The 27,431-nt window shown below is 41.3% G+C and overlaps 1 protein-coding gene across 3 annotated transcripts in view; it reads right to left on the minus strand.

The window, feature by feature from the left end:
* zfhx3b (zinc finger homeobox 3b) overlaps positions 1–21,965 on the minus strand; it is a 181,948-nt gene extending 159,983 nt beyond the window's left edge. For 2 of the 3 annotated variants that reach the window (XM_088992506.1, XM_088992504.1), the window contains exon 1: positions 4,947–7,633. The gene's annotated coding sequence lies outside the window, so the exon portion shown is untranslated. Of the gene's footprint in view, positions 1–4,946; positions 7,634–21,613 lie in introns of those variants that run through there. The other variant, XM_088992505.1, reaches the window with a different exon arrangement.
* Between the last annotated feature and the right edge of the window lie 5,466 nt (positions 21,966–27,431).

The following is a 27,431-nucleotide window of genomic DNA, read 5'->3' on the forward strand; positions in this document are numbered from 1 at the left end:
GCAGTACATTGTTTAGCTTTCTTTCACATTCATCCAACCCTCTTCTGCAGCGCTCCACATGCAAGAAATAAACATACACATGGCATTTGCTCTTCATCACATGGGATACTCAGTGATGTTCCTGTGAATTAAGGATGAGGCTAAATATTAAAAAAAAATAAAGAATGACAACGTGATATGCCTGAATTGCAAATCATTAACCCACATTTAGCTATTTAAGTCCACAGGTCAGTTAAGGGTTGCGTTAACAGTATTATTTCTGCTTTAATGATGAGAATAATTTTAGACAATAGTGGATAAAATATATAGGATACAGTAGCAAGTACAGTATGGAGTGTGTATGAAATATTTTTCATACAGTTTGGTTGAACAAAACAGATTTCCAAGGCACGGATCAACAATAGGCGTATTATCATTATACAGAGAACATTAACATCAAGGAAGAGGAAGAGGATGACAAAGGAATAGGGGAGGATGAAAAGACGGCGTATGTGTCGTCAGAGTCATAGGCCAGTGGGGCCCATGTATTGTTCCACGGCTCACCACGGCAAGAGAAAGCTGACCAGTCTAAGCGTCCTCCATATTTTATGCATTCTGTCCTTTGTGATGATAAGCGCCAGCGCGGAGGGTGGAATGCTGGCCTCCAGGGTCCAAGAAAGGGGTGTGCCTATGTGGTATGCCTATGGTCCGTTTTATTTTGGTTTTAATGCAGCCCTAGGAGCTGGTTCTTGGCCTAGTGTGTAATTGTGTTGTCTAATGATGCTATTCTGTCCCATCCTGAGACACTCCATGTTAGCTTCTACGGCCCAAAATAGAATGTCGCCGCTGTACCGCAAACACACACACACACAAAATATTTTTTATGTTCTCTTTCCTACTATACTGCCACTTTTGAACAGGTATGGCTCACATGGGGCATTTCCTGCCACACTACTAACGCTATTTAGTATAAAATTGACAAAGCAGGGATTTAGTTGTGAGTGTCTTCCATTGCCATATTTTTTGCATCAATTGGAATAGAGATTTGTAAAAATTCATGACACATACGGTGTCCTCATTGGAAAGGGTATATTAAAAAAATCGGGATAAAATGTGGCGTCTCGCAGAGAGTGACTGGTGAATAATGTCAGTGTGCAGCGTCATTGTATTAATCTGCACAGAAACACAAATTTACATACATATGTAATTGTGTATGTGTATTTGGGGGGGATTCATTGGGGAAAAAAAAACAATCATGGTTTTATATATATATATATATATATATATATATATATATATATATATATATATATATATATATATATATATATATATATATAACCATGATTGTTAACACGATAACATATTGAGAAAAACAAATCACAGAAAAAAATGCTGCCAGATATGCTTCTATAAGGATGTCACTGACAAAGGGAGAGAAAAATGGGAGAGTGTGAGGAATTTGGGAGAAAAGTGGAGGGGGAAGTGAATCCTGTTTAGACACTGGCATTCAGGATCCAGCAGAGTGCACACACGCACACAAGCACAGACACACAAGCACACCCACACAAGCACACGTACATACACACACACACACACACACACACACACACCTGAGAACATGGCAGTCATGTCATCCTACCCTCTTTCTGCCTCAACCCAGCTGCTAAGCCGAGGTCCTGCCCACTGCCGGGTATCTTTCTGATAATATGACGCGTCACGCTACCATTAGCTTCAACACAACTGGAAGAACTGGTCTTTATTCCACAGATGGCCTTGCATATTCAAAACCGCGTCTCAGATTCAAATGGCCGTCGGCATCCACGGAGCCCTGATAAAACACACACACAGACACACACACACACTAATACATTGCCTTTATTCAGGTAACAGTCACACAAGAGGCAATATTGGTGATACGACAAAGAGGATCCTATTTGACATTATTGCCAGTTTCACATGTCGGTAATGAGTATATCTTGTTCTGTACGGGGGCCTGAGCCTAGTGTTCAACCAAAGAGGACTGACTGCATTTGACCGAGGACATGTCAGCGAGCTCCCCTGCTGGGCCAATACCCGCCAAACCGGAAGGTGGGAGGTGAGGAGCGAGCTACAGTATTAGGAGACACACAGGGGAGCAGATCGCCAGCAAGAGAGGGAGGGAAAAGGGAGCGAAAGGGAGGGAAGGGGTTACGACTGCCAGGAGCGCCGACCTCCCTTGACTTGGTGCTACCGCCATACTATGAAACACGCCGATCGAGAATCACCTCTTGTGCTCGTATGCTTACCAAATACACAAACATGACATGATGTCAAAGAAAGAAGAAAAAATGCTTTATCAATGTTTTTTTTGCTGTTGTGTCCACTCACATCAAAATGCTCAAAACTGACAAATGATCACAAGAACGACGGCACACAGACAGCATGTGTATTCACTTTAATCATCACAAGTCATGTTTATTCAGCAAATGCAAAAATGCCTCTTTTAAATACATATTCATCTTTCCAGAGAAATATTTTATTCATGATGTGTCCAACATATTAATATAACATGTTGACAATTTAGTTTTTTGCAGAAGGCAACGTGTAATTTGTGAAAACAAATCAGAATCAATTTCGATTGCATTAAATGAAAAAAAAAACTACATAAGAGTGTTTACCGAAATGATAATTTCCATATGGCATCATAAAAAATGAAAATATATTTTAATTTTAGCTAAAGGCAAACCATATTGCAAACATAACACGTATGATGTAGATATATTTTTAGTACTAGGAGTGGAAAATTAAAATTGCACCTTTTCAATTATTTTTCACAAATGGCATCTTCTACAGCCACAGTGTCATATTTTACTCTTTGCAACTCGGCAAGTGGCAAACACACACACATCATCATGGGTTTATAATCTACTGCCAATATGACAAAGATGCAAGACAGAAAATACGTCTGAGGTAAATATTTCCGTGTCTGTTTTGTAACAGAAAAAAGGGAGACAATGAGGACAAGGAGGAGGAGCACGAAGAGGAGAAAGAGTGCTGATGTGACAGGGGAGGAAGATTGATCACTCGGAATCTACCTGTATGCTTGCATCACTGCCATACAAAAAAAAGATCCATAGACGTACAAAAATTGGAAGCTTACATGAGCATGACTGATTTCAACTAATGCTCAGAATTAAAATAAGAATAAGCAACATGCCTTCCAAATCTCAAATGTGCCCGATTCTCGCCACTCTGAGAGGTAAGGATGTGTTTATCTGACCTCTTCCCCTGATTCCTCCTCGATGGCCTATGGCTATCTGACCCCTACAACCCCTAAAGCATCCTTTGAGCACCAACCAAACACATTTTTTTTCTCATCAGCGCAATGGATATTTTAACACCTTTTTACGGTACTATTATTGTCCCGTTAGCTCAACTACATCCCAAATCTTACATTTTACTGCTGCCAAACATGAGTGTGTTTTGCTCGGTCCCCTCCTACCCCAAAACAAAAACATCACACTGTTCCTACCCCCCAAGCCCTGACATAGTCCCACGGTTGTTTGGCGAGGGGGGTTTCCTCTCCGTGCTTTTTTATCTGTGCACTCGCTCGGTGACCCTTGTTCCCTTGTTTCTTGCTGTCTGACCTACAACCACCCTACCACCCCCTACCACAAAACACACCATCCTCACTCGCTCTGTGTAAAATAGACAAGCCACTGCTGACAAATTATCCTCATGCATCGACATTACTCAAAATTGCCCCCCCCCCATACCCGACTGCAGATTTACAGGATTTTAAGATTTTTTGAAACGCATTGATCTTTTCCTCCAAAACGTGTCATCTCGATATTATGTGTTTTTCAGTGGGTTTAAAAATGGGTCCGCACAATGTCAAGTTTGCACCCCCGTGCATATAAAATCTCAGGAATGGGGCAATGTTTTCCTTCCAGTGCTCCTTTAGGTTTGGGGTAAGGTGATTGTCGTGCATGCGCGAGAACCAACCACGGCCCCATCCATGTTGCCTGAGAGTCAGCGTGCACTTTGCAGGGCTGCTTGGGTGGCGGTCCCGTCTGAACCGCTGCTGTCATGAAGGAGAACACGGCTTCTTTTTTCATAGCCCGCACGCACGCCCTCAAACGTCACGTGCACGCGCGAGCCGCTCACGCACGCACGCACACAAACACGGGATCGATTTGCACGGGACTTGGTCTGGGAACCGCTGAGAATCGACTTAAAAAAATACAAGGCTCGAAAGAAGCAAAGAGCTGGGGCTGAGTGAGGGAGATGAGCTGAGCCGAGGTGGGATGAAGCCGGACGGGGGTAAAGAGTGGTCGCAAGTCGGCGCAGAGATCTCGCACAAAAAAAGAAAACATATTCCAGGGAAAATGATGTCTTCCGTCCCCATACCGAAGCCCTATCATCGGAGAGCCATACTTTGAATTTTTTTCAATTGTTTATTTGCACACATTACGAGAAGCGAGACTGAGAGATCCGCGAGAGAGTCGCCGAAACAACGCGGAGCCAACAGGCTGGACATGGAGCTCATTCCCCGGGCTGCGCTCCGCAATCAGCCGCCGCCGCCACCCGACCCCCACCGAATCCCGTCGAAACACGTCTCTCGACACCCTCGATCCCCCCACGCACGTCCGGTTCCCACCAAAAAGCCCAAATCCGCATTCCAAACGCTTCTTTTTTTCCACGTCTCGAAGGATCCGCTTGTTCGCCCGTAGACCAAGAGGAGAGGACGAGCGCTGATGCGAACACAGGTAACGACACAACGCTTCCAAGGCAGCCCCAAAATCTCGCCTAAAGATCGAAACTTGCATGAAAACAGCCTTCCTCGCACCCGGAAGATGAGTTTTAAAAAGGGGGACCAGCTCCGCTACAAGTCCACCGCCATGGAGAAGGAAAGAGCCCCGAGAGAGAGAATAGAATCGCTCAAAAACAACACACACACAAAAGGAGACAAAGTTGAAACTTACAATTTGCCGCTTTGCGATGTTCGCTTTTTAATCCAGTAGCGAGACGTTCGAGCTAAATATCCCATCAAGGCGAGAAGAGTCCCCTTTCGGTCAATTTGCGCTCGAGGGTGGGCGAAAAAAAAGAAGGATCATTGTTGTTGCCGAGTGCTTGGTTGGAAAAAGGGGCGCAAGTAGGTAGCTATTAGTTGTTAAAGGCGATATCAAAAATAATTTGGATGTAAAGCAGCCGAGTCCGGAGTTGGAGGCGCGCGAGGAAGAGGTGAAAGTGAGATCTGATGATTGGGGGAGAGAAAAAAACTCTTTGGATCTTTATTCCTGCTAATTAGTTTCCTGCGAGGAAAAAATGGCTGTGATTAATTCAGTGCGCATGTGCTTCATTACACAGGCACGAAGGGAAGGGCTAATTAGCCGCCTTGTGGATCAATAAGATTCAGCAGAGGAGAGCCGGCGGAGGGAGGGCGAGGAGGAGGGAGGAAGAGGAGGGAGGGAGGATGGATAGATACAAGGAAGGGCGAGAAAAAGAGGAAAGTAATGATCACGAATAGAAAATATGGAATTAAGAGAGGCGGGAAGTAAGAGTTTGATTAGTGAAAGTGAACGGCTGGCTGGCTGGCCGCTGAGCTCCCCTCTTCGCTTCCTACTCGGTTTCCTTTCGTTAACGCAATTTCGAGTCTTATAAAAACGCTTGTCACATATATTTTCTCAATACTTTTTTTAAAACGTGCGTTTTTCACATGATTCGCACATTTAAATGGAATGTACGTTTATTTTTGTGTTTTTTTTTTTTTTTAATCTGCATGCGTTTGCGAATACACTATTGGTCACTGTGCAGTTCAACAACATAAAAAAGTAAAATAAAATAGTTGGGAGAGAACATTCCTGTTTAATTCGATGCAAATATGAGACAGTTAATTCTTTTTTCTAGACGAAGAAACCAGCTCAGTAAATTTGTCTGTGAATGTGAAAGCGAATCTATATTTAAAATAAAAAAGCTATGATGTGAATACATAAACACACAATCGATTTTAAATTATCACCCAATGATGTACTTATAGGAATGCCGTTCGGCATATTGAAATCACTCGACTCGGTCTTCTGTAATCTTACTCAAATATTATCATATGTTTAAAGTAATATTAATGTGAGGTGTAATTCAGTTTCTATAAAATGAACTTGGAATTTAAATAGATATTCTTTAGCACCATATATTTACGACAAAAGTGAATGCTTTTGTATTTTTCTACATATATAAAGACACGTAAATGTGTCTCCATCGGCCGTTTAAAATACATTACGTCACTGAACGAGAGGCAAACACTTTCAAATGTTTTAGAGTGAAATGGAGAGTCAGGAGAGGATGCGTTTCGTATTTTGGGGGGCACTAATGCACTTTGGTTTATTTTTGGTGTGTGTAAATGCAGTGAGATGTTTTTTCATTTGTAAAAAAATCTTTTCAACGTTGCGTGAGGGGGTACTTAACTATTTGGGGCAAGTGTCAGACACATGGAAGAGATGGATTTGATATCACGCAGAAAACAAAACAAAGCATGCCGTCGCGACAACTAATGTGAACGATATTGTGATTTTTTTTAAATAACCGGAGAAGTGATCGAGGTGAGATGCATTTCTCTTAATTTCATGATGCTATGCTTTGCCTCGTGGTCATGTCAAAACTTGCATGTATAAGTAATATATACCGTATACACAATTCTCTCTTGTATAATAAACTCTTTAATATTTATACCCACTGTCTTCTGTTTCTATATTGCACAAATACATATTGAATGCGTTGTGCCGATGCTGTGCTTGATCCTTTACTACGTCCAGTCCAGAATGTCCAGGAGGCAGTTTGAAGTGCTCACATAAGGTGCCATGTTTACAGAAACAATGTGGATTGGATATTCATCGCTGTAATGCATTCCAGCACAGATCAGACCACAGATATATAACGCCTAGGGTTAGTCTAAACACGACTTACATGACAGCGACATACTTGTTTTAAATAAAATAAGTGTAAAACAGTGCAGGACGCCGTGTTATATTTACTTTATAATGTTATAGACACGAAAGCGCTTGATCTTTTACGCACACACCCTTACTGGTGAAACATGTGCGGCGTAGCATCCTGGTATTTCCGGCACACTTGCCATCCACAAGTTGAGGCATGCAATGATACCTGATTTTTTTTAAGAGGAAAATATACGTCAACACGCACGGACACACACGATTGCAGGAATCTGTAGGATTTGCGACACGTGGCCGCTCTGAGGAAGAACACATTGTAAAAAATGAATTGGTTGAAAATATCGTGCGAGGGGCTAGGAGATAATAAAAAAGAGGCCGTTGTAATTTGAGGCTTGTATGGAGGCAGTCTGCAAAGCCCGGTAGAGTTAGCGGAGCAGTGTACGCAAAAAAAGGCCCGAGTGACATTAGTCCATCATCATCAGGTGGAAGTGGGTGAGGCATCTCAGGGGGACGGGACCCTTCATGCTTTTAGGGCCTCTCTAAAAAGGGGGGTTTAAAAAGTGGGTGGGGGAGCGCTTTTGTGTGAGCATCATTGAATTGCGCCTCTCTGTGGGAAGGGTAAGCGTCCACGTGCCAGTTTCAATAGACGCCACATCCACCAGTGGCATTGCACATTCAACACAAACCTATGCGAAATGAAGCTTCGTGGAAGTGACAAAGGCACAAAGAGTGGAATCAAGTGCACAAATATGTACATCATATATATATATATATATATATATATATATATATATATATATATATATATATATATATATATATATATATATATATATATATATATATATATATATATATATATATATATATATATATATATATATGTGTGTGTGTATGTATGTATGTATGTATAGAGATATACATATATGTATAGAGAGTTGATCACCATTAGGTTTACATTATTATTATTTGTCATCAACATCATCGGCAGGTTTAAATTATTATTATTTGTCATTATGCGTGTGTCGAAACCCACACAAAACAGAAAAGGATGCTGAGGAAATGATTAAGGGTGAGTATTTAGGGATCAAAAATTGTATGGAGGCAGCCAGAACCTGTTTTCCGGGATGATGATGCTTTTTTAACCCGTTAGTATCGAATGTAATATTAACCAAGAACGTAATTGTTTCAAGGATGAACATGAAAAACGGATCAAACCGTCGTACATCTGTCAGATGAATATATTAATTCAAATCACTTTAAAAATAGAAACATTCGAAAAATGGATGCCCTGAATATGAAACACCATTAAAAAAAACATTCTAAATGTAATTTTTCTATTTGATGAACGATTCTGACTGAAATACAGCCAGAAAGGTGAGATTAGAAAAGCAGGTTGAGAGAATTCAATCTGCAAGGTGACACCAAAGTAATTAATTTGACATTGAAATATTATTTATAAATTGTTGTGATTTGATATAAATGTGTTATTAGATACACCGAGCACAGTTTATTCAGTTTTTTTGTTTGTTTGTGGACAAAAAACGTGGCTTTGGAATGCGTGCACCATGACCACATTGGCCATGTGAGAGGTCGCGCTTTCGCCACTTGCACTTGGGCAGCCGGGCCAGGTGCAATGGGAGCGCCCTCTTATGTTCAGCCAGACCACTGGGACCGTGCACTACCGATTGCCGCTCCACGGGAGACAAGCCCACCGACCTGCGCGCTTGGGTCTCGCGGAGGAGCGAGTCGGACTGGTGGTTTACGGACTACACAACACAACAACAGCGTGGGGTGGAGAAAATGGGCATGAATGACGGCTATGGCGAAAAAATAAATATGACAGCACTCGTTGTGTCACCTGTTAATGGAAGAACTTTGTAATTGACATTTTGTGAGTAGATAAATTCGCGGAAGCAATGTGACATATTTGGAAAGTCATGTCGTCTGTTGGGTAAAATGCAAATGTCACGTTTTAACGATTTGAACAAATTAACCAGAAGAAAATTAGCTTCTTTAGCCGTTTGATGGGTGGATGAGATTCATAAACAGATACGTTTTTTAAAGTGTATCAACAACATGCTCTTTTGTAATGGATCTGTCTTATTTATTTTCTAGTGGTTGGCTAAATATGACAGAATTGAATACAGCGGTGCCTTTTTTTAAATCATGCAGATTTTGCAATCGTCATCAGTTCTTTACAAGTAATTTTAAAGGTAAGGATGCATAAAGCATTTCTTTAAAACTACACTTTTTTATTAGGCGAAGATGCATTCGGTGTAACGTGATTGTGGAAATCGGGAGATGAACGTGAATAGCAGTTATTTTGATCCTTTGTCCAGCCATATTTTAAATAGGACTTTTGGAGCCCCACCTTTAGTATGTTATAATTTATATCATTTCACGATGTATGTAATGCTCCTTCGATTTTTCATTATTGGAATGAATTAAAAAGTTATTAATTCTCGATTGATAATATTTTTGTGGGAGTCGTGAATGCTAATGTGGAAAATCTATGAGAATTAAAATGACGTTTGGACAAAGAATTTATCATATTTTTCCCCCCACCCACCACTCTGCCGAAATGAGACCGTGAAATGTTTCCAGCATAAAAATATTTTGATGCATGACAACATGCACACACAAGTGTAGCTTGAGGTGCGAAATCTGGTTGCAGGTCCGTCTGCTGTTGATGTTAAGATATAAAAAAAGCAAGTGACCGTCTGGTCAGTCTGTCTCATTTACATAAGAAACAAGGGGCCATATCAATTCATCTTTCACATCTATTTGTCCTGCCACTTTATTGATGACCCAAAATTGATCATTTTGAACGTTGGGCTAACTATATATATATATATATATATATATATATATATATATATATATATATATATATATATATATATATATATATATATATATATATATATATATATATATATTGTGTGTGTTGTTTTGCTCTATATATACGTATATATATAAATGTATTTATTTATTTATTTATTTATTTATTTATTTATTTATTTATTTATTCTGAAATCCTAAATCAGAAAAAAACAGTAGTTCGGCCACTTTCACCTATACTGTCTTTGCCCGCGCGTGTGTAGTCAGTGAGGCAGTGTTATATGTTCGCTGGTTGCTTTAAAAAACAAACAGTATGGTCATCATTTCGAATGTATTTTTTATTGTTCGAATACAAGCATGAAAACGAAGTGTGAGTGTTTTGTGTGGGCGCCCAGGCATGTGCATGAGAGAGCATGTGTGTGTGTGTGTGTGTGTGTGTGTGTGTGTGTGTGTGTGTGTGTGTGTGTGTGTGTGTGTGTGTGTGTGTGTGTGTGTGTGTGTGTGTGAGACAGAAAGAGAGAGACAGAGAGAGAGAGAGAAAGTATGTGTGTGCACGCGAGTGTGTGTGCGTGTGTGCGTATGTGCGTGCGCGTGTGTTTGCGTGTGCATGAGTTCGTGTGTTTGTGCGAGTGTGTTTGTGTGTACCTACAATATATTCAACGTCATCACACGTCAGAATATTGAGAGAAAACCGTCCGAAAAATGTTTTTGTTTGATTTACTCCATGTTAGCACCTAATATAGACGCCCTTTTGGTGTTTTCTTTGTTTTTCACCATCTAGGAATGATCAGATTTCAGTTTTTAACAGCACACAAAGGGATAAAAGGGGAAAAAATGAATCCCACGGAATAAAAAAATCACTACACTTTAAAAATAAATACATATGAATATTTCACGGCAGCTTATTCAATTTGAAAAAAAATCTAAATGAAGAAGCACTGGAAGCGGCAGACCGGGGCCGAGAAGTGGACTTGTAGTGGATATGTGCTTGAGAGAGGTTCACTGAAAAGGAAGGATCCCAAATCAGAGCCATATGAGCCCTCCTGGCAGCAACAACACGAGCTGCTGGTAAGTCGACCCATACACAAGAGAGGATAATCACTGCACCACAATGCCAAATCCATTAAAATGCCTCTTTGCTCTTGAATATACAAACTTAAAACAAGTAATTTTCCTTCATGTCAAGAAGCCTCACTCCACAGACACCCCCCCCCCCCCCAAATGCATGATGAGATGAAAGATGACATGTGGAAAAGATGCATGAGACAAATTCAGAACAAGGATTATTGCCAGGGGTCAAATCCATATTTTGCATTGCAGCTTGAATGATCTTGACATAATCTCACCATTATGTGTCTTGGGTTAAATTTGAAACAAAAGTTATCTTGAATAAAATGGAAATGTCGCTTTACAAAATGTATCTATGAAATGTTGTACAATTAAGAAATGTTGGGGTTAAAATGACTCAGTAGTCCACCGGTTCGCACTACCGGTTTGATTGTGTGCTTCGGCCTCCCAGCCTGTGGGATTTCTCTGGGTACTCTGGTTTTAAGCCCCATTCTAAAAACATGCATGGTAGGTTAATGTAACATGTGAAATTCTCCCTAGGTGTAATTGTGAGCGTGAATGGTTGTTAGTCTCTGTGCGCCCTGTGATTGGCTGGAAAACAGATAAGGGCGTCCCCTGCCTACTGCTCAAAGATTGTTGGGTTAGACTACAGCCAGCAACTCTGATGAAAATAAGTGGTTTGGATAACGGAAGGATGGTTGATATTAACTCATTCACTGCCAGACGTGCAAAAATGTGTCGAGTCCAGTTCCAGGGTTTTTGTCATTGTCACTTGAATTCCAGGACCCACAGAGTATTGATTGTTAGGACTTCATAAACATTTAATACAGCGTTAGAAACCTTCGACTCTCTTCTTTCATCAGAAATAAAGAGTTAATTCCTAAATTATATTGGTCTGCAGTTATATGAGCTTGACAGGAGGGTGTCTGTCCAAAATACAATGCAATACATACATATTGGTTTATATAGAGCTTTAAAGAATAGCTGAAGCTGGAACAAAACACTAACATGGAAAAAAAGGGAAATGCTGCCCCTTGTGGAAAAGAAAAAAAAACATTGCCAGAGGCCAGGGCCAGCGCTTTATCGCAGGGGTCGGGAACCTATGGCTCGCGAGCCATATATGGCACTTTTGATGATTGCATATGGCTCGACGATAAAACTAAATACATATTTTCGTGTTTTCGCTGTTCATTTCCCGTTGGGGCTGCAGTTGGCGGAAAACGCAATTTTGATTGGATGATAGTGGCCGTCATGTTGAAACAGGTAAACGCCCCTTTAAATGAGCCCAACTAGTGCACTTCAGCGTTAATGCATCGGAGCATTAGAGGAGAGAAAATGTTCTGATTCTAATTTGCAATGATACAATACCATCGATGAAACAGTCGAATGTCAGTGACATTTTAACAAGCCCCATGTTAACGTTAGCATCAACATACTTCTGCGACAAGTAGATTGCAGATAGCAAGTGTGGAAGTTTATGAGCCGTGTGCAGGCTAGCTAGCAGTAACTTCGCCTTCGGACCGGCAAATTGAATTTCATCATTTCCTGGGTTTTTACCAATCACAAGGAACGGAAAACCATTCATGTTAACGGTGAGTACAATCACAAAGTTATTTTAAATAATACATTCTGATATTTTGTTGAAAAGTGGCCGCGCGTTTGTATGTGCGCGCGCGTGCGTGTGGCTCTCACTGAAAAACATTTCTAAATATTTTGCTTTTATGGCTCTCTAAGTCAAAAAGGTTCCCGACCCCTGCTTTATCGGCACCCAAGCACGAAAAAACAAAACCCAAACAAATTTGGGAATGGCGCTCTACGTCATATTTTCCATTCCTGAATAAATTTGTGAATGGCAGTGAATGAGTTAAAATTGAAATAAGCAGTGTTCCATGTATGATTCAGAAAATGTGGACTTAAAATGGTAAAAAAAAGGCCTATTGAACATAGGTGGAAATTCCATCAGCACTGACAGAAACACCCGTTTAAATGGCAAATCATAAGAAACTTACAGACAGAAAATTACAGACAATGAAGCGAAAAAAGCAGGTTTTCCTTTGACAATGTAAACATAACTAACCGGGTCATCGGCGAGAGACCTTCTCGATTCATCCCATTTTGCAGATGACTGACAGAAGCACGCACTGTGTGACTCGTGTGCATATGTGTGTGTGTGCGTGTGTGCGTGTGTGTGTGTGTGTGTGTGTGTGTGTGCGTGTGTGTGTGAGTGTGTGCGTGTGTATGCGTGTGTGCGTCTGTGTGCATATGTGTGTGTGTGTGTGCAATTTCTCCACTGTGAGACGAATAAAGGCATATCCAATCCAATCCAATCCAATGTTTGTTCACAGGGATGAATCCAGAAAGTTGCTTCCGGCCGATCTGACAGGAAAAAGTTTGAATGTTGCTTGTCAGTCTGCTTTCACAAATCACCACTACGTGTGTGTTTGTGTGTTTAAAATTTATTTGGCTGCAGTATGTGTTACTTTTTTTGCTGATTTTATTATTACTTTTTATTGGTTGCCATGATGGAAATCTACAATTTTGGAGTGTAATAGTTTATATAAGGGCATTTTCTTGCATATAAACCTGTATGGTTATGGCTTTCTGTTCAATCCAACTGAAATTATTTATTTCAAGAATAAAAAAAATGTGAATAATTACGTCCAATTCATGGCACATATACTCGTTGGCATGGGATGAAAGGTGAGAAGGTAGCGGTAATTATTATTGTATTATTTTGTATGTATCTCTGACTGATTTACAAGGCCAACACAGTATGGTTGTTTTATTTTGTCTTTTTTTCCGAATAGATGTTTGATTTGAAGAGACAATTGCAACTGTTGATGGTAAATACTATGAAATATGTATAATTTTTTTAATATATATTTTTTCATAATAGCCAAATAATAAAACAATATTGGACATCAGTATTAGGTGTGGTTCTTTTATGCAGCGCATACACAGCTTGGGATGAAAATGCATTTAACAGAGTCCTACTATCTTGAGGTCCACTGCTCAAGAAGAGGAATAAGGAGAAGAAAAAAAGATCTGACCGATGTAAAATCATATTTTATTTTATTTTATTTTATTTTATTTTATTTTATTTTATTTTAGTTTATTTTATTTTAAACAGTTTCTTTTCTTACAGACAGTGTTTTTTAGGTGTTCAATTACCTGACATGTTTTGGATTGGATTGGATATGCCTTTATTAGTCTCACAGTGGAGAAATTTACATTTTCCGCCTTCGTCAGAGTGACGACGACTCTGACGAAGGCGGAAGTATACGCCGAAACATGTCAGGTAATTGAACACCTAAAAACACTGTCTGTAAGAAAAGAATCTGTTTTAAATTAGATATCAAGTAGACAGGATGAACTAAATGCAACGATGTCAAATCATGTTGATGAACTGTCCATTGGTGATGATGGAAACAAGGTTAAAATAGCTATGCCTGAAAAAAAACAATCTAAATAAATAAATAAATCATACATACATACATACATACATACATGAGGACGAGTCTCTCCAGCGTCTTCATCAGGTGAGACGTCAGCGCCACCGGTCTGTAGCTGTTGAGCTCTTTGGGGTTGGCAATCTTGGGCACTGGGACCAGGCATGACGTTTTCCCACAGCTGTGGAACTCTGCCGAGCTTCAGGCTCAGGTTGAACAAGTGCTGGACAATGTCACACAGCTGGTCGGAGCAGGGTCTTGAGGAGTCGGGAACTGATGTCATCCGGACCTGCTGCCTTCCTCTACCTTCATCCTCCTCAGTTGGTTCCTCACCTGCGCAGTTGTGACAGACAGGCAGGAACCAGGAGGCAGAGTGGCGGCTGAGGGTGTGGCAACGGTTGGGAGGGCAGATGTTGGTTGTGGAAAGCTGGTCGTGAGAGGGGGCGCAGGGAGGGTAAGGCCACAGTGAGAGTTGGTGCAGGTGCAGCTACAGGTGAAGTTGACGGTGGGGGCCGGGGGCGGCTGGCGTCTTGTCAAACCGATTGAAAAAGCGGTTGAGTTCATCTGCCCAGTCCTTGTCTTTTTCGTTCAATGTCACTGGGCTTTTGTGGCCTGAGATGTTTTTCAGGCCCTTCCAGACACCAGCGACATTGCTGGCTTGCAGCTGCTCCTCCATTTTCATTCCTGTAGGCCTTCTTCCCCTCTCTGATCTTCCTCCTCAGTTGGATCTGCACGGCCTTCAGTTCCTCTCTGTTGCCCGACACAAAAGCCCTTTCTTTCTCCTTCAGGAGGACTTTTATGTCGGGATTAATCCATGGTTTGTTGTTGGCAAAACACCGCACAGTCCTGGTGGGTACGGTGTTTTGTTCACAAAAGTTAATGTAGTCTGTGATGGTGTTGGTGAGTGAGTCAATGTCTTCCCCATGAATCTCAGTAAAGAGCTCCCACCTGGTTGAATCAAAACAGTCCCGCAGAGCTTCTTCAGCTTCTGTGGACCATCTTTTGATCGTGCGGGTCACAGCTGGTTGCCTCTGGACAAGGGGTTTGTACATAGGCTGGAGATAAACCATATTGTGGTCTGCTCTTCCGAGAGGGGGGAGGGGGGGGGGTTTGTATGCATCCTTGGCGTTTGAATAAAATAGGTCCAATATGTTATTGTCTCTGGTGGCACAAGTTACATACTGTGTGAATGTTGGGAGGGAGAATTTCAGGGAAATGTGATTGAAGTCCCCTGAGATGATAAAACAAGGCGTTGGGGGGACTGGGTTTGCAGCTTGTTTACAAACAGATATGAGGGCATCGGAGGCAGCGCCGCCATTTTGCCGTAGGGGGAATGTACGTCGTCACGGCTATGACGTGTGAGAATTCCCGTGGCAGGTAATGCGGCCGAAGGCTAAACGGCTAGCAGCTCGATGTCCCGAGTGCAAAGTTTTTCCTTCACCGTGATGTGCCCAGGATTGCACCATTTGTCATTCACAAATACAGCAATCCCCCCTCCTTTCTGCTTACCGCTGCCTTCATTTCTGTCCGCTCGTACGAGTTGGAAGCCCTCCAACTCTGCGTGGGCGTCCGGAGTGATTGCCGAAAGCCATGACTTGTCTCCGTGACGAGTAGCAAGCTGGCTTCCCGGTACTCCCTCTGATGTCGCGTTAGCGCCGCCAAGCTCGTCCATTTTTATTTGGGAGCGATCTCACGTTCCCCATGATGACGGACGGGAGAACGTGTCGGATGTCTGGTGCGGCGGCCGCTAGTCCGCTATTAGCCCGCCACGCTAGTAGCTGGTCTCGACTGTAAACAATGGGATTCCGCGTGCGCGTGGATTCCCCGTTCACAGGAGCGATGAAAAAGTAAAAAATAACGGCGATGAGCAAAAGAAAAGATGCCCATCTCCTCTCCGTAGGTTTATGGAGCGAGATCAGGCAAAACAAAAACGGAAAAGTAAAGAAGTGAAAAAGTAGACAAGAAAGGGAAAGAGCTGCTGTGGAGGCAGCCACACAGGGGGGCGCCATCTTGATACCTTATATATATATATATATATATATATATATATATATATATATATTAAATAAATAAATAAATCATACATACATACATACATACATACATACATACATACATACATACATACATACATACATACATACATGCATGCATATAAATAAATAAATAAATACATCTATTGACACTTTTGGAGACTGATAATGACGGACAGGATAGCCACCCGCTGGCAAATGGCAAATTATGGCTTAGCAAAAGGTACTGATACACCGACCTCGGTCAGTCAAACACCTCATGGATGGATGGATGAATAGGTCGACAGACGGGTGGATGATGAATGGATGGATAAATTGATAGCGAGCTAACTACGGACGGACGGACGGACGGACGGATAGACGGATAGACAGATAGATAGACCACTGTCCTTCAAGTGGTTTGCCTTCGGTTAGGAGGCCTCCCCCTTATAACCTCTTACATTTCCAAGGACCCATAAAACCTTGTGATTAGTGGAGCTGTTCCATTTTTAGGTGGTAGCTCGTTAAAAGAGTTAATAGAGAAGGTGTTTACTTTTGCACGACACGCGAGCACATGCACACACACACGCGAGCACGCACACACACACACACACACACACACACACATATATAGACGGAAAGTTCGTAAGGTAAGGTGTTCGTAAACTGAGGTCTCACTGTGTATATATATATATATATATATATATATATATATATATATATATATATATATATATATATATATATATATATATATATATATATATATATATATATATATATATATATATATATATATACCGCACAGTCCTGGTGGGTACGGTGTTTTGTTCACAAAAGTTAATGTAGTCTGTGATGGTGTTGGTGAGTGAGTCAATGTCTTCCCCATGAATCTCAGTAAAGAGCTCCCACCTGGTTGAATCAAAACAGTCCCGCAGAGCTTCTTCAGCTTCTGTGGACCATCTTTTGATCGTGCGGGTCACAGCTGGTTGCCTCTGGACAAGGGGTTTGTACATAGGCTGGAGATAAACCATATTGTGGTCTGCTCTTCCGAGAGGGGGGAGGGGGGAGGGTTTGTATGCATCCTTGGCGTTTGAATAAAATAGGTCCAATATGTTATTGTCTCTGGTGGCACAAGTTACATACTGTGTGAATGTTGGGAGGGAGAATTTCAGGGAAATGTGATTGAAGTCCCCTGAGATGATAAACAAGGCGTTGGGGGACTGGGTTTGCAGCTTGTTTACAACAGATATGAGGGCATCGGAGGCAGCGCCGCCATTTGCCGTAGGGGAATGTACGTCGTCACGGCTATGACGTGTGAGAATTCCCGTGGCAGGTAATGCGGCCGAAGGCTAACGGCTAGCAGCTCGATGTCCCGAGTGCAAAGTTTTTCCTTCACCGTGATGTGCCCAGGATTGCACCATTTGTCATTCACAAATACAGCAATCCCCCCTCCTTTCTGCTTACCGCTGCCTTCATTTCTGTCCGCTCGTACGAGTTGGAAGCCCTCCAACTCTGCGTGGGCGTCCGGAGTGATTGCCGAAAGCCATGTCTCCGTGACGAGTAGCAAGCTGGCTTCCCGGTACTCCCTCTGATGTCGCGTTAGCGCCGCCAGCTCGTCCATTTTATTTGGGAGCGATCTCACGTTCCCCATGATGACGGACGGGAGAACGTGTCGGATGTCTGGTGCGGCGGCCGCTAGTCCGCTATTAGCCCGCCACGCTAGTAGCTGGTCTCGACTGTAAACAATGGGATTCCGCGTGCGCGTGGATTCCCCGTTCACAGGAGCGATGAAAAAGTAAAAAATAACGGCGATGAGCAAAAGAAAAGATGCCCATCTCCTCTCCGTAGGTTTATGGAGCGAGATCAGGCAAAACAAAAACGGAAAAGTAAAGAAGTGAAAAAGTAGACAAGAAAGGGAAAGAGCTGCTGTGGAGGCAGCCACACAGGGGGGCGCCATCTTGATACCTTATATATATATATATATATATATATATATATATATATATATATATATATATATATATATATATATATATATATATATAAAATCCTCGTCTCACCCACCATGTGTGGTGTCTGTCCCCATTTCAGCTCGGGTCCTTTACCAGAGGCCAGGAAGCTTGAGGGTTCTGCGCAGTATCCGTGCTGTTCCCAGCACTGCGCTTTTCTGGACCGAGATATCCGATGTTGTTCCCGGGATCTGTTGCAACCACTCGTTGAGTTTGGGGGTCACTGCCCCAAGTGCTCCGACCACCACAGGCACGACTGTCACCTTTACCTTCCAGGCTCTCTCCAGCTCCTCTCTGAGCCCTTGGTATTTCTCGATTTTCTCATGTTCCTTCTTTCTGATGTTCCTTCCTATATATATATATATATATATATATATATATATACAGTAAAGTCTCGTTATATCGATATTCAAGGGAGTCCGAAAAAATATCGATATAACCGGGACTATCGATATATCCGACCCTGTTTGCATGTAATTTTCTCCGTGCGTGCATAGAAATAGTATCGATATAACCGGGACTATCGATATATCCGATATCGATATAACGAGACTTTACTGTATATATATATATATCAGTGACGTGCGGTGAGGTTCATGGCTGGTGAGGCACTGACGTCATCAATGACGTCACCGCTCGTCTGTACTTAAATTATCTGTCCCACAGCGATTTTGAAAAAAAAAAAAAAAAAAAAAAAATATATATATATATACATATAACATATATATATATATATATATATATATATATATATATATATATATATATATATATATATATATATACAGTGGTACCTCGGTTCTCGAACGCCTCACTGTTCGAACAAATCAGTGTTCGAACAAAATATTCGAGATATTCTTGCTTCGGCGTTCGAACGCCAATACGACGTGTGAGTGCGTACGCGAGGGTGGGGAGCTGAGCGGCGCACGGGTGTATCGCTCTCTCCATGACCAACTGTTGTCGCTAGCGGACGTGCTGCATTTTGCTCTAGCGTTTAGGTGTACGAAGAATGTTAGCCCCTAATCATGCCTCCAAAGAAAGTAAGTGCTGCTTAAAGTGACAAAAGAAAAGTAGTGCATACAACTATTGCATTTAAGAAAGAAATAATCGCAAAATATGAAGGTGTGCGAGTGTCTGATCTGGCGAGGGAATACAGCATGGCGAAATCTACGATCAGTACGATATTAAAGATAAGGAAGCTCTGAAATCTCGTGATGTTGCTGTGAGAGTGAGAGCAAGTGTCATTGGATAGATATTTTAAGAGAAAAGAACATCCTGTAGCCGAGTCATCCGAAGCTGTCACGTTCCGAGCGAGAGTGACGGCAGCTGACTCGTCAGAACGTAGTGGAATGTTTGGGATCCCAAAACAGACACGTACTAACCAAGCAGGATGTTTATTCACAAATCGAAGAAAACACAGCGAGTAAGGAGGCAGGGGGTGATCCGACCCGCTTACTACGCCAAAAAGCAAATGGCACACGAGGGTGCAAAATTACGCAATCCCGGAAGATGACATAAATTTACGGGAGGCAGGGAAAATACCTCGGACCGGACACACTCGTGCATCGAAGGAAGAGTCCAGGTACGGTGGCGAGTTGAGTCAATCATCCGGCATTGGCTAGGTGATCGCGAACCGTATAAATGCCCAGTGTCCGTGATTAGAGAATGACAGCGGGTGGAGAACGGCCGGGAGAGGCAGCCCCCCCCGCCGCTGTCAACTCGCAAGTGACAGGAGCAAAGACGTGGTTTCGGTGTTCTAAAAAAAAATATATATACAGTGAGACCTCAGCTTACGAACACCTTACCTTACGAACTTTTCGGTTCATGAACGGCAAATTTATGAAAATTAAACCTTGAAATACGCACTACTTTTCGCGATACGCACCCACCACGGCTGGCGGAGTGATCTTCGGATTAGCCGTATATATATATATATATATATATATATATATATATATATATATATATATATATATATATGCGTGCGTGCGTGTTTTCGTGCGCGTGTGTGTGTGTGTGTGTGTGTGTGTGTGTGTGTGTGTGTGTGTGTGTGTGTGTGTGTGTGTGTGTGTGCGCGCGCTCGCGTGTGTGTGGCTCTCACTGAAAAACATTTCTAAATATTTTACTTTTATGGCTCTCTTAGTCAAAAAGGTTCCAGACCCCTGCCCAAGACGATTGTATTAATTAGCTCCACCACAACCGCTCCGCATTCCAAGATTTCAAGCATCTTATTTTTCATCTAATTCAAATATCTTGGCTAAAAACGCACAGCAAGCAACAGAAGCCTCTTTATTTATTGAATACCTCAGCTCAGTCCAGTTAGCCAAATTTTGTCCAATGACTTTGAGCTGCTCAGACCACAAAAGAACAAAGCTTTATCTCTAATTGAAGAGATAAATCAAATCATGTCTTTGCCTGAGACCAAACAACAATCATACATTCATTTTAGGTAAAACAATTAGATCTACTATCGTTCAAATTACCTATAATATTTTAGGCACTAAAGTTAAGATGTGCTGTCAACCTATTACTTGTAAATGAAATGGTAATGAAAGTTGCATTGTTAAAACAATTAAGCAGGTCACACAGAATGAAAATACTAATTTCAGGCCTTTGTACTATGTGATTTGGGGATTTCATTAGAGTTGGACTTTTATGGGTCACATTAAGGATGGGATAAAACTTGAAATTATTTCTCTTTGTCTTGCCTTTTTTCCAATCACAAAAAACTGCCATTTGAACAGGGGTGGGTCGATTTTTCAGGAAAGATAAAAAAGACCTAGGACTGTGCAATGCCACTTTAAACCGCATCCGCATAGAAAATCATGCTGTTAAATAATTCCACCTGGCAGTGGCAGTCAGCGTCAGTCATCACAACCAATTTTTAACTTTGTGACGGCCGAATTTTCTATACGTCTTTTGAATTGGATCTCATTAGAATGTGCAGATGCTGTGAATCAATGATCTGTATTTCAATGTTCCAATATTGTGACACTGATAAGATCTGGAAGCGCGTCTCGTCCTGCAACCAACTTGGCTTTTGATAGGCCGAAATTGCAAGGGTGCAGTACAGAACTCAGAGAGATGAGCTATTAGGCAAAACATATCCACATATTGAAAGTCGAGTAACCAAAGGAACAAACAAGTGAGCAGTACATGAAAGCTAGACATTTATCAGCCGGTTATGTGGATGTGAACACAGAAGGGGAGCTAGCAATGAGGAGGATAGAGAGTGGAGATAAATGCATTGAAAGCCCTGCAGATGGCAAAGAGCTAAGACACGGGACAGCAGGGAAAGGGGATGGTCATCGCCTTACCTGACAGGGTTTTCCGTCTCACTTCCTCCCACACCGACTCCTCTCTGGCAGCGCCGTCTTTTCAAGTGACTGTTTGAAGCCAGCAGGCAGAAAGGTCGTGTCCTTCTGGTCACAGTAGGCTCGTCCAAACAACGGTGACCAACGCTGGATGGCGAGCAGCTATTGCCTCTGTCCTCACTTTGTTGATTTTTGTTGTGGCGTGAAAATAATTCACTCAAATGTAAAGCTATTGATTCGATGCTTCGGCACCTGAAAACATTTTGGCGATGGCCTCCTGGAATTTCAGCTATCTCCAGAGTTTTCCAAACCTATATTGGTATTTGAAGGAGTCCCTTCCGAGAAGAGCAAATCAGGATGCTTAATCAGTTTCACCTGCAATGAGAAAACAAAATGTTTGTACATGAGACATTTCAATCGGGGTCTCTGAGGAGTAAAACTTCTGGTAAAAAAAAACGTGAGCTCATCAGTTGTTGCTAAAACTACAAAATGAACGTCCATTCACTGGTGAACAACTATGGGAAGACGGATTCTTGTTTTCCTTTGTATTTAATTTCTCGCCTCATACCACCGCCGAATTTGAAAAAGAAAAAAAATAACAAATATTTCCAATGAAACTTAATTTTCTCATAAGCAGTGCAAGACATATTCCTGTAATAGCATACATAATTGCCTGCTCTGCACAGGATCTGTCGCACATGACAACAAAGTCTCACAGACAATATGTATTTATTCCGCTGTCAATTCCAGGAGAGGATTTTTATTTATTTTTTAAATGGCTTTGAATTCCACATTGGGCCTGGTTTGTGAAGTAGGGTAAATATGCTTGTCATGTGTTCCAATAGTTCCTCAGCCACAGATTTAGTGGGGGAATACAGGAGGGAGAGGCGCACACTTTGTGATAAGTGAATCGGTCTTTTGAAGTCACTTCTATTTGGAAATATTGCGTGATTATTTTTACCTCTATGGTTGTTACTGAAGTTAAACCCCTCGTTTAATTGTTCCCAAGAGTTCTTATTGTGTCACTGATAAGGAGCTCAGGGAGCAGCGTTTAAAATTGCATCAAAAATACTTTGACTTTGTGCTCATCGGCCACAAGTCTGAAAGAGCGACAAAGAAAGACGTAACTTGGATTCAGCTTCTCTGATTGGAATATGCGCTCAGCTTTTCTTAATGATCTTTGTTTGAAATATCAATGCAAACGATGAACCGGAGCCATCGTAAATAAACGTGGCACAGTACATTACCTTTTAGTCGATAGAAAAAAAAGGATTTTGGCAGCAGTTTGCAGCGAACATAAAAAGTATCAAGAATAATTTGTCATCTCCCCCCTTTTGGCCTGTGCCGGGTTATAAGGCCGCCACGTCAAAGTTGGTCAATGCGACCTGTGGAAGCATATTTGTCGGATCAATAGCCCACCCACAGCAGCGCTGCGGGCCATGCCTGACCCGGCCCATTGATTTGGCCTCACTCAGCTACCAATGGCGATGTGCTGCATGTGACACCGAGCAAAGTAGCACTGAGGAAGTGGGGGATGCTGGATTGCCAGTGGCAGCCCCACAGCACACCACAGATAAAAGTCAACATCACTTAAGCAAATCATTGACAATTAAGTAGTTAGCAAGCAGAAAAATTCAGTGTCTCAGATGGCGGCAGCACGATGGCTTTGGGGATTTCCACAACTAGAACCCTGCGTCAACGAGCCATCAGCGCTACTTCAATTTGTGCAGGTAGCCTGACCCCAGCCTCCGATTAGTATATTTGGACCCCACACTGTCAACGCACATATGCAAAATCATCTCGTTAATTCCTGGGTGTAGCCGGAATCTGAAGGCATGTTTGACAAAGAAAATACAAAGAAAACTATTGCAGATGCATTAATTTAGCCCAAAAAGGATGTTTATTACAGTTGCAGTTTGCAGAAGTGGAGAACAGTATTTCATCACACTGAGAACTGGTTCTAACATTGTGCCCCCGAAGTTTATCAAAATAAATACAGACGCAGTCACGATCCTCATGTTCAGAAGGGTTTTTTTTATCTTTTAAAGCACCTTATCCTTCCCAAGGCCAAATCAAAAACAATATTGTGCCATCCAGTGGCGTCTTAGCTGTCAATAAAGGGTGTTGAAGTGAGTTGATGAGTTTCATTTAGATAAACGTAGCACTTTGCCACCAACTTGAGCCCTCTGTAGCAACGTGACAAACGGTGCTGCCTGAATGAGTTCGCGCAGTTGGGTCATGTAGCGAAAGAAAGCATGCTCATTTCCTGTTGTACTGGCCGTTGATTATCAGCATATCAATGGTCTAAAAGTGTTTTTCTCCAAATAATGATTGTAATTATGAATTGACAACTGTATTAGCACATGTTAGTGACTACGGTGGGTTCCAACTGATGTACAAATTTGATATGTCAACTCTGTAGGCAAGGATGTATGTCAAATTGTGTTGTTTGGCTACAAAAAAGAAAGTTGGGTAATGCTGTAGCCACTTGCTAATTTCTAAAAATGACGTCATATATGGCTTTTTATATGAGAGGGTGAACACAGGTAATTGCTGCACCATGCACATGCAGTCCCATTGAAGTTGTCACACTCCTTTTGATCCATCTTGCTCACAGCCATTAGCGCTCCATATTCCAGTAGTTTATATATCACTTTCCTGCTCCTTTCACTTGTGAATGTAATTCTGTGGCCACTACCTCTTTGTGCATTCACCTCCTATCTACGGCTCCATATCACTTGCGGTAATTGCTGAGTGACAGAAAGGCAATAGTGACCACTTCATTATAAAGACAACCATCACTGACTGGATGCCGGCCTATTGGCTTTAGGTCACCGTGGCCACATTGACTTTATCTGCCCGGGTTGTAGGAGGTCAGACCCCCAGAATCTATAAGGAACTTTACTGGATGTGCTGTGGCTGCTGTACAGGAGGGTCTCCTGACCTTACTGGGCTGCTTACATCCACTATTGATTGCACTTTGTCGCCTTCATTTGAGAGTGCAGTCACATCTCAACATTAGCCCAACAACCTCAGTGTTTTAATCACAAATACTATTTGAACAACGAAAATAATTGGGTCAAAAGCTTATGGTTTTAACTGAGCTACATACATACAGATACTAAACTAACATATACAAATAACTAAACTACATACATATATAGACTAACTAACAGATAAAAATAAGTAGAAATTAAATAACATTGGATGTTTTTTAGGATGTGTATATAAACTAGTTCGAACAGAAAGTGTGAAGTTATTTGATGCACCAGAAATTCTACCGGAAACAAATTCCTTGTGTGTCCTACACACTTGGCAATAAAGATGATTCTGATTCTGATTCTGATTCTGATTCTGATTCTGATTCTGATTAAATTCGTCTGTTAAATGTCCCATTGCTCAGAACCATGAGTTTGTCAGGGAGTTGGACAAATTAAATTATGAGTGAAGTCATAATTCTACCATAACTGGTTAGAGAATGAATAAAACCAAAGTTTGAACTATATACTTACAAAAAGAGAATTGCATTTACATGAGATTCGTCAGAAAAAAAGCACAGTGTTCAGTTGAAAAATGAGGGATGCAACGTTTTCCGAGAAAATGGCTGACATTTATTATTTTTTTTTTAGTAGAAAGTAAAATTTTGAGAAACATGCGCTGAATGCAAGCACTGAACTCAACTGCAACCCAGCAAATAGTGACCATTTTTTTCCAAAGAGAAGTTTCAAGCTGTTTATTGAGAGTAAAGTTGAAGTTTAAAGTTTAAATAATGTGTAAAGTGTTCTTGCCACCGAATCGTGAATACATAGGATGCAATGACCTAAGTTTGAAGCATGCGCATTTTGAACCGTGAGCACCGTGGCGCTTCAGAGAGACAACACTTTGCAAGCCTACCGCCAATTTCTTCATCAGAGGTGCAGGCAGAATGTCATCACAAACAACTTCTAATATTCCCTCAAGTGACAAAGTAAGTGCATTGCATTTGTTAGAATCATTGATTCAGTAAAATTGTGATCGGGTGATTGATGTCCTTTGGGTATCCGTAGCAGAAAGATGGCAAAGATGTCACCCTCTGATAAGGTGAAGGTCAGCCCATGCAGTACAGTTATCAATTACTAGAGCGATTTATACAATAACCGAAACACAAAACGTGAAGCAAAACATATTGTCAGATATTAAAAAAAAAAACTAATAGGCATATATTTCTGCCCTCTCCGGAGAACAATTAACCTTGCTGCTGTTTACGAAGGAGTTTTGTTTGTATGTATGTATGTATGTATGTATGTATGTATGTATGTATGTATGTATGTATGTATGTATGATTGTATGATTGTGTGTATGTATGTATGTATGTATGTATGTATGTATGTATGTATGTATGTATGTATGTATGTATGTATGTATGTATGTATGTGTGTATGTGTGTATGCGTGTATGCGTGTATGTATGTATGTATGTATGTATGTATGTATGTATGTATGTATGTATGTATGTATGTATGTATGTATGTCTGTATGTATGTATTTATTGTATTTTTTTTTTGCGGGGGGTATTAAAATTCGCCCAGGAGGCTAAAGTGTACATACCAGAAGGAGAGACAAAGTTTCCATTGAAGTGATACAGTATTATGTAATTATATATGATGTAATTATGTCAATTATGTCACCGCTATGGACATCTGAGTACTGTAAATACATTCCCAACCTTGATAACATTCTTTCAAAACTAATTTGTCTTTGTATAAACTAGATAGAGTGTTCTTGCACTTTAATGTTGAGCACAAAAGGCTTTTATGTTACTGTAGTTTTTCTTAATACACTGTGCCATTGTGCCAAGTGCTGAAAAATGTAGCAGACACAACTTAAACTTCCTCATGAGTTTGTCCAATGCCCCGAATTCTCATGAGACAACTTAGATGCCGATATTGTTCAATCGCTTGAATTACTCGCTCACCGGCTCTCCCATTGAACACCAAGGAGTCAAGTTGCTCATGTTTACCATCGTTAGTGTCGTCATATGGATAGAGGTGTGTGTAATTGTTTGTGCAACATTAAGTGCATACCCGGCTTGCGTTCTTCGCATCTTGTGTCTGTGCGCAACCATTTATGAACACACTTAAATATTCGTGATGCTCGTTAGATCTTGTCGCTCTGCAGCTGCATGGCAGCAGCGTTCATATTAAATCACAACAATGGCAGATGAGCTCTAGCACGAGAGAGAAGAGCATCTATTTGAAACTGCACTTTATTACACTTTGTTCCTTTTAATATGGGAAAAGATAACCCGGTTTTAAGGATCTCGGATAAACAGCAACGATTGCATCTTTAAATAATAGATGACCCCCGTCTGTTACAGACGAGAATACAACTGAAAATAATTGAAGACAACAATGTCCTATAAGAGCACGACTGCAGCAGTGCTGATTCGGAATGTGTTGCAACTTCAAACAGTCAGTCATAAACTATGGATAATCTGTACAAGAAAGGCAGGCGCCTGTTTACAATTTCCTTGTAATTAAGGCTACAGGATGATTTCTACCTTTCTTTTTACTTTATTTACCGCAAGATGGGGGGGTTGGCGCGGTTAAGGAAACTATACCGATGGCAAATTAGGGTTGGGAAACAAAATGAAAAAAAAAAACAATAACACTCATAAACTGCAGTCAAATGGATAAATATTTAACTATCTGTCTACATTTGACACACTTTAGGTGGAGAACAAATAGATCCTGAACAACAAAATCTGAAACTTGCTACAATAACTCCTTTGACCACATTGTTATTAAGAATTCTGCTTGTACTGTGATTGCAATCCGTCCTCA

Source organism: Hippocampus bargibanti, linkage group LG03 (genome assembly GCF_051943395.1).
Source record: "Hippocampus bargibanti isolate YZ-2025 linkage group LG03, ASM5194339v1, whole genome shotgun sequence".
Classification (NCBI taxonomy): domain Eukaryota; kingdom Metazoa; phylum Chordata; class Actinopteri; order Syngnathiformes; family Syngnathidae; genus Hippocampus; species Hippocampus bargibanti.